This window comes from Pseudopodoces humilis, chromosome 7 (assembly GCF_049639895.1).
Source record: "Pseudopodoces humilis isolate 2021_Gansu_Grassland_sample_001 chromosome 7, ASM4963989v1, whole genome shotgun sequence".
Classification (NCBI taxonomy): domain Eukaryota; kingdom Metazoa; phylum Chordata; class Aves; order Passeriformes; family Paridae; genus Pseudopodoces; species Pseudopodoces humilis.
In genome coordinates, this window is record NC_142206.1 from 4,691,741 (window position 1) to 4,703,992 (window position 12,252).

Below are 12,252 nucleotides of genomic sequence, written 5' to 3' on the forward strand. Positions count from 1 at the left end.
GAACTTTTGTTAATCCCTACTTTCAAGTGGGAATTAAAAAGAAAAAATCAGTCAAGTCAATTAAAGCAATTTTCTCAGCTTTGTACTTGTCCAAATTTTATAGAATGAACATATTTTTATTTTTTCCAAGACAGACATAAATCTAAAAAATTAAAAAATAAATGCTATTGATCAGAATGGTTGCATGGATAGTCTAGTTGAAGTGCTTTTTCAATACCATGTTAGTAATGTTTAAATCTTGATTACTTCCTTCCCACCATGCTTGCAAAGACAAGGAATTACCTGACCTTGATATGGAAAACCCTGCTTTGCATGCTGCTGCTGCTGCTAAAGCAAGCTATTTTTGCACTCTGTGCTTTGCATGATTCAGAACAGAAACCAAACCAACAGGTGACAGACTACAGAATCATAGAATCATTAGGTTAGGATGGACATCCAAGATGACTGAGTCCAACCAAATATCACCTTGACAACTAAATCACAGCACTAAGGGCCACATCCAGTCATGTCTTGAACACTTCCAGAGATGCTGACTCTACCACCTCCCAGGGCAGCCTGTTCCAATGCTTAACTTACTCCTTTCAGTGAAAAAGTTCTTCCTGATGTCCAATCTGAGTGGACTCCCCTGGTGCAATTTGAGGCCATTTCCTCTTGTCCTGTTGACTGGTAGAAGAAGCTAACCCCCATCATGCTACAATCTCATTTCAGGTAGCTTTAGAGAGAAGAAAGGACTCCTATTTGGATTATTTAGATATGAAATTTATAATACTCAGAGTTATACCCAATAGGGACACTCTCTATTCATAAATAGAACCATGTATCAGTGCATGATATCAGCATTATAAATACTGGATACCAGCTCACTTGCTTCTATGTGAAATGTTTTTCTTACGCCCACATCTTTCACTGCCAGCTTTCTACACATTTAGCACTTCTGAGAACTCCTCAGTCTGCAAAACCTAAAGCATTCTAACAAGATCCTTCCTCCTTCTCTGCTTTTTTAACTCCCAAAATAAGAAACAAAACCAGTCTGTCTCAGACCATCTACCATTACAAAGGAGTGTACCATCTTATACCTGGGAACATTAAGTACATTAAGCTTCAATTTAGAATCACAGACCTTTAAGATCATTGAGACCAAGCATTCACCCAGCACTACACCATGCCCCCAAGGATCACATTACACATCTTTAAATACCTCCAGGGATGGGGATTCCACCACTTCCCTGTGCAGCCTGTTCCAATGCTCAACCACCCTTTCAGTGAAGAAATTTTCCCTCACAGCCAATCTAAACACATCCTGGTTTAATTTGGGGATGTTTTATCTTGTCCTATCACTTGTTATTTGGAAGAGACTGACCCCCATGTGGCTAAAACCTCCTTTCAGGTAGTTGTAGAGAGCAGTAACACTCTGCCTGAGCTTCCTTTTCTCCAAACTCATAACTCCAGCTTCCTTGTGCCCTGGCTCCCTCTTAGAACACACACCATCACCTCAAGATCTTTCTCCATATTCAGATAAATAATATCTGAAATCCAAATTAAGGCAGTTGAGAGTGTCAACCAAGACTGTTAGTGCAATGAATACAGGGTCTGTCACCCCTTCTAAGAATTCTGAATGGGAATGGTAGTAAAAACATTATTCTTTATTATTTTTTATAATGTTACAGATTTAATTATCTAAATCTGTAAGATGCAGAGATTTGAAGGTGAGGTAGTAGAGTGAAGGTTCAAAAGTGCAAGTTTGAATATGCAAGTTTTTAAAACACAAACTTTTTCAGGTTCGAGACATGAGCAACCAATCTGCTCTTCAACAATTTTTAATTTTAAATACAGATTCCTGTACAAGTATTTTACAAAACCAGACCAGGGCTGCTTTTATGCACAATCAGATACAAAAAGCCTGGCCAAAACTCCCCCAAAGGGGAGATCTGGAACTTCTCTAATACATTTTCTGCTCATTCAGTTTCTGTACAGGCATGCTGCAAATTACATCTACCTTTTGTAATACACTTCTACTACTTTTTGTTGGATTATTATTTCTAGTCTTTCTTTCCTTATTTCTGAAACATCTGATTTTCTTCAATCTTAGAAAAACATGCTTTATTTCTCAGATTAATGACAGTAGCCAAATATGACCTCAGATTCATCAACATCAAACAGAAATTTTTGGGGTCAATGTTAAAGACACAATGAGCAGTGAAGACAGTAGAAAGAAATCTTCTATCCCTGTTCATCCCAGACCACTTTCAGTGAAACAACCCCCACAGGTTGAGAAGTGCAATAGTAAAGCCACTTACCACATCCATGCAGTGAGCCTGGCCTATACTACACTGATTTCATGACTGATTCACTTTAATGCTACTGGCACCATTAGTTTCACTTCTGTGCTATTCACAACCAATGCTGACCATCTATATTAGCAGTAATATAGTAATTAATTAAGCAATTAAGTATCAGGAAAAGAATTTATATGGTTGATTTGTATGGATGATTTAGTTGGGTTTTTTCAGTTGATCTGAAGGAGCTCCATAACATGAAAGGACAACAGGGAGCAGTAATTTCAATTAAACATGTTAGTCAGGGTGTATTATCTATACCTACCACAAGGAACCAGCTTTTAGTACAGGGGGCATTCAGACACAGATAATTTATTCTTTATCTGCTGGTTTAGACCAATACATTAAACCATTCTTTCACCTTTTTCAACAGAAAAAAGGATCAGAAAAGGAGAAAAGCATCAGAAGAAATATTTTGTGCAAAGATCTTATTCTCCTCTACTCTGTTTAAGATTCAACATTCCCTTATCCTCTCCATCCTCTCCATCACCTTACTCCTCCAGATTTTCTGAAACAGTATCCATCTGTTAAGCTTTCTTACATTTACACATATGAAAACTCATTTGTTTTGAAAAACTCCTTTTAGAGTACTGCAATATAGTTCATATAGTAAACTCTACAATTTAACTTCATCTTGTTCAAAGTTTTTAAATAGAAGAACTTCAACCGTGAGACTGTGAGGTACCACTTCAGTCAAGCTTGTTCATTATGCAGAATTATTATACACTTCTTTACATCAGAATAAACTATTATCTGAGGCTTTGATATTATAGATCTGCTGCAGTTTCTTGTTTTTATTATGTGTCAAGAGTTTTAGTTGCTTCATAGCTTGTGGTTAGTTAAATAAATCACATGGCACTCTGCTTTGAAGTCTGAAAGTGTAAAATTCAAAACACTGCCACTATCATTCAACTGGTTTACACAAGGCAAAACACACTGACCAATTTATCCTAGGAAAAGGAGTTCTGGCTCAAGGAAAAAAAAACAGGTGGAAGTACAATGCAAATATTTACCAAAGCTATATAATAAAAGGAGTTTATATTTCCATTCAATTGTGTAAAAAGAAATTCCTTGGATTTAGCCAACATGGAGGGATTTTTCAATAAACTATTTTTCAGATTCTAATTAATTAGTAATGCCCTTTTTACTAAGTGGGAACATCTGGTTTACTGATCTTTCTATCCTCACTTAATTTAAGTAGCCCAATTCACAGTAATTGTAACAATTTCAACTTCTTTTATGTCTCTATTGTTCTGATCTGTAAATTAAACTTCTATCATTTTTTCACCCCATACATAGAAACAAATATTTCTAAAGAGTGAGTTGAAACCATTCTCAAAACAGGAGCAAATTTTAGATTAATATAAGAGTAAATTACATGGTATTCACTGTATCCTAATTTAATACTATGTTTTCTTTGTTTTCCACCTTATAAGGGTAAAAAGTTTAAGATAGTGAACAATATGCATTACTTATGTAAATTTAGAGGTTAATGAGACCCACACAAAGGTACAATGGATATGTTGGAACCATTTATTTCACCTTCATTCCACCACTGACAACTCTCCTCAAAACTAACATAACAGCAAGGCTTAAAGGCTGACAAAAGCTCTATAGGTGCTTACATTTTAATGAATTTTAAGAAAATTCCCATCCACTTGTTCACATATTTGCAGCTTAAACCGTGCAACAGTTAAATATCAAGTACATTCAAACCACTATGAAAGGTTCCAATTTGTTTATACATTAAAGGTACTGCCTAGGTGAGAGCACGTAACTAAAAAACAGGATATTTCCTTCTACCACCTGCCCAGAGTTCAGCCAATGTCAGCTCAGATTTCTATGCAACTTTAATTTCAATGAAATTAAAACACATTTCAATGTGTTACCTCAGTAACACACTGTCCAGCAGCCCCCAAATCCATACAATCTTTTAAAACCCAAAAGACCTCTGATAAGGATTTTCCACATCTAATTTCTGGGAGAACTGCTTTGCTCTTCTTTGTTTTTAATTTGGGACAAATTTGCTTTATTTGATGCTTCATGGCTCTAATTCTACAATTAAATATGTATAGTTTCTTAAGCTGTGTAGAAACTTATCATTACTTTAATAAAATTGATGAAACTTTTTTACTCTAATATCCCCTTAAATTTTCTGTACCCCTAAGGTATATTATAAAAATGAAAAATCACTATGTTTAAAGCAATCACTATTCCTCTTTTCCCAAACATGTACATTCCTCCATTTACAACAGACTTTTTTACTAAATTTGACAATTAGCTAGTCAGACATGACTATTAACATAAAATATGAATGTAGATTAAATACTATTACATAAAAATATACTAATATGCTACTATGCATATGCTATATATTGAAATAGGATAATATAATATTTTATTATGTTAATAACATAAAATAGACTATTTTGTAGACTGAAGCCAGATTTCAATATTCAGCCACACTTAACAGCATTCAAGTCAAAGCAAAAAGATAAACACCCACACATTCACCTTCACAATACAAAGACACCTTTGTCCTTTCAAGCTTGCAGTGTTAATTCCTACTTTTCTGACCACTGACCAATTTTTGGAAACAGCCTTTAGCAGTTCTTGTTGCATTATTTATCCTAGGGGATGAGGTAAACAGCAATTTGAGGAATCTTAAATTTTGTTGGCATTGTTATATACAGTGAAAGATACACACAACTGAGATTCTAACCTGTGATTCTTTTCTTCAGCCTATTTGATTGATGAACTTAATGTCTGCTTAAATGCATGTCATTATTGGCTGTGGCTGAAATAGTGACAAAGGGTATTTTTATTCAGGAAAAATAATAGAAGTATTTCAGTATGAGTTTAGCCTTGGAATCATTGCATTATTAGATTATACATGTCTTCATTTTAATAAATGGATATATTCTAACCTACTAACAACATCTAGTAAATCAAGTCTGACATGAAAGAAATGGTATAAGTCATTTGTCTCACATATAAAGTTTTCATTACCATTATTTCACATATAAATGTTAAATGAAAAGCTGAGAACAAGACTTTTAATCATTATATTTTATTATTTGCTTTACAGTTTCCTGAAATGTTCCAGAGATGGAAATGAAAATGAGCATGACTTCTACATCTTTTGTAGATCTGTACATATAAACACAGAGGCTGATGACTGTATTTTCCCAACATCTCTTAGTAGTTTGCTGCCCATTTACTTTGTTAGTTGCTTAAGAGCATATTTAAAAAATAGTTTCATCTACTACACTCATATTCAGTAGTTATCTAAATAAATATATAAATAGAACATCAATAAAAGCACGAGTGCTGGTCTGGCAGGAGGCACAGAGCCCATGGGACCCAGCCCAGAGCAGGTTGCTCTGAATGAACTATCCAGAACAGGGAGAAACAACTTTTACTGTGGGGTGTAGCTCAGACAGTGAAGAGTGTATTTCAGCTTCTGGCTTCAAGGAATGTTATTCACTTAGCAAAAAAGAATATTAAAAAGTTTCACATTTGTACGAACACAGAATACATCAACTGTCAGTCAGAACCAGCAACAGGAGCATTCACTTAAACAAGTGACAACTTACACAAGAATTCAGCTCCCACAGCAAAATATGTTTATTTTGTCTCTGCAGTATAGAGAATGAAGTTTAGCTTTCCTCCGTGTGGGTGGTGTCATTTGGATTACATTTGTAAAATTATATAAAGGAAAGTAAATATACCAATAGTCTGGTGCCTGGGATCTAAAAGATAGATGGGTACACAGCTGGGCCTCAGGAGTCTTCTTCTATAAATGCACCCTAAATTTGGCAAATTTCTCTCCTCAAAGTTTTTTTATGTCATGGTGATGATGTTTGGAACAGAGTTAATTTCCTTCCTAAGACAGCTCATGAATTATGATGCTAAATGTGCTAGAGAAAAATATTATTAAACGCTTACCAATAATGAAGTAACATACTAAAGAGAGACTTACTCAAGTGTCTCGGGTTTTTTTCCCCAAGGAACCTCTGAGAAGGGAAGGGAAGAATTTACCAGTAGAAAAAATGGTTCAGCCACTGGAAATGCAAGTACTGAATCAAAGCACTGAGTCTCAACACCACCACTCCATCATAGCACCACCTCACCAGTAACATTTTTTAGAGACAAATACATAGGGAAAAGTTGTAGAACCAGGAAACAGAGGAAGGAGCAAGGACAATTAAGCAGATTTTGAAATGTAATAGCTTCCTCATAGAAACATTGATGTACTGCTGACACTTAGAGATTTGTAAAAACCACCATAAAATGACATTTATATGTTGGCATGGTATCTTAGAGCCCAAAAAGGACAGTGTGGATTGTCATATATATGTGTGTGTGTATATATGTGTACATATACACACACATATACATATATATCTATGCATATGTATACTCTCAAACACACAGTTACATATACACTATCACTCTGTACATTTGTAAGGAAAATCAGCTCAGAACAGAGGAGTAAGAAGAGCAGAAAGACACTTCAAATGCAAAAACACACTGGTTACCAGAGGTGTGTCAAGGAAAAGCAGTTTTCTGTACCTCTTCATGCTTTCAGGAGATCTTTCAGAGATAACAATGGACTAATTCAGGGCTATTAAATCATGTGTGAGCAAAGGGAGCCACGTAAACAACTGAAGAACTAAAGCTGGAATTTTGACAGAGGTAAAGTCTGATCTGGTAATTTCTTCAGCATGGCAACTACCTGAAACTGAAATCTACAAGAACAGCTTTCCTGTTCTATCTCTGAGTAGAATGAGTTTTCTCTTATAAAAGAAAACTTTCTTTCAATGTAATTTATTGTTCTTCAAGATGCTAAGAGGTTGAAAGATTAATGGCTGATTCATGAAAACCACCTCATTTATTTAATTACTAATTCTCCCTAATACTGTTACCATGAACTTGGCATTAACATCTTCAGTAATATTCATGCCAATGGATGCCACCTTATGATTCAACTTATACCTTAAGTATTTTCTGAAAAGAAATACATCTCTGATGCTAACTATAGTGCATTTATTCCCATGAACAAAAGCGGGATACCTGAATAATGCCTGCTTTGTTTCAGGATGTTTAATAATCAAAGTTGGGACCTCAATAAGTTTATAGACTTCTTAAGTTATATGGAATTAGATGTGTTTTTAAATAGTACTGGACCTATTTTTCACATTTTAAAAACATACTCTGACTAAGAATAATCTAAGGCATGCTTTATGTGAAATTTTCTGAGCAGACATCTGAGTTAGACTTCATCTTTTTGTGTATGTAATGATAAACCATTTCAAAATTATCCATGGTAATGGATAAACCATTTCAAAAACAGGCTGATGATTTTAAGTGTATATTGGTTTAGCATTGTGCAAATAACCTAGGAAAGAAAATTGGGGACATATTTGCATATGCAAAGACATGCAAACTATCTTGGGCATCAAAGACAACATGACAGGCTGCCATAATTACCCACGCTATCATATTTCTATGAGACTACACTGCTGTGCAGAACAAAGCTTTTTTTTTGGAGACAAAGACTTCCAGAAATATCTGACCCTCCTAATTAAACTGCAGTTCAACTTTTTATGAGTAAAGTAAAAGATTAACAATTATTTTAGCTTCTTCACAGAGGACATTTTTTCCATTTATATTCTATTCGGACTTACAGAGTTAAGTGTGAAAAATGCATTTGTATATATTATGAAAAATATATTTGACTTCAGGAAAGGAGTGGGTTAGGTGATATGCAAAAATTTTAAAGGAGGTCTGTTCAATATTACCATATGAGGGAGTAGCAATGGAGGATGTTTGGAGATAGGAGGAGGCTTTTTAATATTTAACCTCTTCTATTTGTTCTTGAGGTCTAATAGGGAGGTCTTAAGAAGCATAACATAACCACTGAAAATTTTTCTTTACATGTGTATTTTGAAATATTTTTGGTTTTAGGTTACATTTACTTGCTACTTACCCTGAATTTCCTGAAATATTTTCTGAGCTTTTTTTTTGGCTTTTTTTTTCCAAACAAAATCTCACAGGAAATGAAAGCCAAGCACTAAAAGCACAAACATGAAGTCAACTTTTGCTGCAGTTTACCACATCCTTCCATTCTGGGATAATTATTTTATTTGTTATAATTTTTTTTAGGCTTTATTTTCTTCTGTGTTATTAGACTGCATTTTGGACTACCAGAAAAAGGCAGTAAATTAGGCTATTGTATAGGTAGCATTTCTTCATAGTTCCTAAATGCACAGTGATGATAATAATGTGAACCTTGTTCTAAAAATCCTTTCTTTACCTTGCCAGATAGGAAAATGCAATACCAAGATACAAAATTTATTAGCTCAAAGAAAGAAACAGTGATGTATTGAATGGAAGGAAATGAAGTGTAATCCCTCAAATATTCCAATCTTGCCACTATACATGTAATAGCAATAAAAAAGTAAAGAATTGGCTGCTATTTTGCTGCTTCTCTGGAAAAATGTTGCCTTCCACTCAAGTGATAAAGTCTGTTTAAGCCTGCTTCCCTTTCCTAAGGGAACGTTTCAAGTATCAGCTTTCCACTCAGGAACCTTCTCATTTTCTACATTTCCCTTGCAAAGCAGACACTACTAATTTTTGCTCAACAGACACTTGGCCTCATTCTTCCTTGTCAGACCCCTTGGCAGAATCACATACATGAAGTCGTATTTTCTATGCAATTTCACGAGCAGCTGGTGATGAAGAGTTGGCAGAGACGGATAACGATGACAGCTTTTTCATGGGTCTGAGAGACTCACAATTTTTCAATATGAAATTTGTGGATTCTAAAATGATACCAACCTACACTATAGGAAACTAGAGTTATAAATCATAATCGTGGAAACAAGAAAAGTAGATGAATACATTGGCAACTGGTTGCTATAAGAAAATTATCTGATTTTCCAAAGCTTTAAAATGCAGCAACAAGAATCAAATTTATGGAGGTATCATGCATGTAATTGGAACTAAATAATTCCTGAAAAAAAATGTGTATTGGCTTTCATCATGCCCACAAGACATGTTCACTAGAGCTGAAGTATTCAAGCAGGTTATTGCTGAGAAAGAACATGGCACCAAGAAGTAAGTGCAAACAAATTTTTTAGCAATTTTTCCCTGAGTCTCTCAAGTACACAAGTCTTCCAAAACAAGCCAAAATTAGAAACATTAAAAAGAAGAGAAGAAAAATATGCTTTTATCCTTGTACTCCTGGCCAAGGTGTTTCTCATTATCTGGTCAGACTGAGGAGATTTTTTTATTGTGACAGATCAGTTTACATTTCAAATTTGTGAGAGTACTTACCAGCTGTACTGCAGTATTCTGTGCTTTCAGCAGTCTCAGAAAGAGTTAGAGGCATTCTTTTGCTAGCTTTGTGTCCATTTTGGGAAGAAGTTTCCCTAAGGTTTTTTTTAAACTAACTGCCACAGAGACTTCTACAATAATCCAAAGGCAGAAGAGTAGTGTTTCTTTTTAATATAAGACTAATCTAAATTCCCCTTGCCTTTTTCCTGTGGAAGCAGGTAAAGGTAAAGGGAAGAAGAATCCTGCTTGGTTGCTTCAGGTGCTGGCTTTGGCTGGGATAGAGTTCATTTTCTTCACAGTAACTGGTACAGGGCTGTGTTTTGAATTTTGGGTTTAATCCAGCTGGGGTTAAACCAAAACACTTCATTTGCAAAAACAGTCCCTCTAAATGCAGAGGGAAGTTTCCAGAGTAGTGCTGTGATAAAAGGAATTGTCAAAGTAAAAAGCCAGATACACCTGTAGAAGACTGTCCTTAAACTCTGAAACAATTTGTCCAGTAGGTCAGTACATACAAAGACTGAGACATAAAAAGCATATTTTGTTTCAATTTAATACAAACGTGAAACTCCTCTTTAAACTTTGAAAGTGTTGTGGTTTTAAAGCATTAGCTAAAAAATCACTAGAAAACTTACTTATTTCTTGCTGTGAGATATGGATTAGAACAAGAGCAAAACAGGCTTAAAACTTAAAAGGAATAAAGAAAGTTTATTTACAAAACTACAAGAATAAGAAACCAGAATAAAACTTTCCAGAACTCTTTTTTCCCCACTACCCAACTATTCTCTCGTTCACATGACAACATAGAGACAAAAAAACCTTGGTGGCTAAAACAGTCCTAACTTTGCTATCGTCTCTTCATCAGTCTTTGTAGAGAAAAGGTTCTCTTCTGCTAATCTATGGAGTTTTTCACAAGAAAACCATTTTCCTATGGTTTTCTATTTCTCTGACGCCAGCTGCCCGGTAAACTCTGTCATCAGTTTTCTCCTCCCATTTCACATCACTCTGAAGTGTGTCATGGGTCATGGGTCAAGGGGTGTCATTTTAAGGATGAGTTATTCAAAGGCAAAAGTTCTCTTCATCTGTCTCTGTGAGCCTCTGGAAACGGAAGTTTTCTCTTTGCCTCTTAAAGGCTACAAATTTTCAACAACTCTCACTTCTCTGTTTCTGTTCTAGCATCACATAAGATCACAACTACTTCACCATTTGCTTAAATCCACACTTTGAAATACTCTATTCCCTCCAAAATACTCTTTCATGAATTAAAGGAGTTTTTCAGAACACTATTGTCCATCTCTATAGTTTTAGCAAAAAGAATATTTCAGCTTATTAAAGTATCTCCTTATTTCTCACCCCATCTGAAGCTTAATTCCTTTCTTTCTTTCTAGAGGAAATTGTATTTACAGGTTGGAAATCTGTGACATGAAAATGTAACCCAGGAAAGGTTATATATATGACATACATTTCATACATGTCATTCCTGAAGTTTCATTTTCATGTCACAGATTTCCAACCTGTAAATACAATTATCTCTAAGGTTATTCAAAAACTAGTAGATAGCTACTGCTATAAAAGTTTTTTCTAAAAGCATCTTAAGAAATGAAGTCTCAGAGGTCACACCTACCTATGTTCCAGAATACTGTAGTTATGATGATGAGTGTGATGAGCATTAGAACTGTTATATGACATAAGTATGAAGTATGCATTCAGTGCTAAAATCACAAAGTGACCAATAAAATCCAGGAAAGAGCTCTATAATGGTCTCATAAAGAACACACCACACGTGCTGTGCACACAGGATAGAAGCTTACAGTAATTCAAGCATTACTAGATTTGTAATACAGGATTACTGATGCATACAGGCACATACCAAGAATCACAGAATCACTGGTAAAAAACCCTATGCTGCAGAATTCACTATTTCCAGTGTGTGAAGAAGAAAATTATTCAGAACTTCTTGAGGTTAAGCCATTTGTCATATGTATGGAGGCAATTATGCTTAATGGAGAGGAGAATTAAGGGTCTCCTAGTTGAAAGTATGACTAAAAAAAAGATACACATTCTGAATAGAAAATCCATCATAATTCTTTGGCATTATAGTGCATTAACTGCTGGAAAAAATGCATTGTAATGAATAGTATAATTATGTAATTACTAAGCAAGATAGCATGCCAGATTTATCTGGCATGGTGAGATGTGATGGCTTTAGCTGAGGTTCCTGAAATACTCCTACACTCACATATATGTAAGTGAATTCTATCTTCCATTCAATGTGTCTAGATATCATTTTGATACTGCTTAGAAGGATCTTATACTCAACTAGATCACTCTTGACTGACCATTTGCTACATGAACATAGTTCTTCTACACTCTCAAAATTTCTGAGGCCTCCCAGATAACATGGATTCCACCCCATGCTCAGAATTCTATATCCTAAATTCTGTGCAATATAAATTAATAGAGAGAAGGCTACTGCCTCTTAGATGAGTCAATAAAAAACATAAGAATCCTTGATTTTATAACATTTTGCTTGATTTTAGTTCAGAGAATTCCATTCACTGATTCTGTCACTCAAACT

At 34.9% G+C, this 12,252-nt stretch overlaps 1 protein-coding gene across 1 annotated transcript in view; it reads right to left on the bottom strand.

The window, feature by feature from the left end:
* The window catches only part of ANO3 (anoctamin 3), a 126,275-nt gene that overhangs the window by 64,358 nt on the left and 49,665 nt on the right, over positions 1-12,252 (bottom strand). The window lies entirely within an intron of this gene.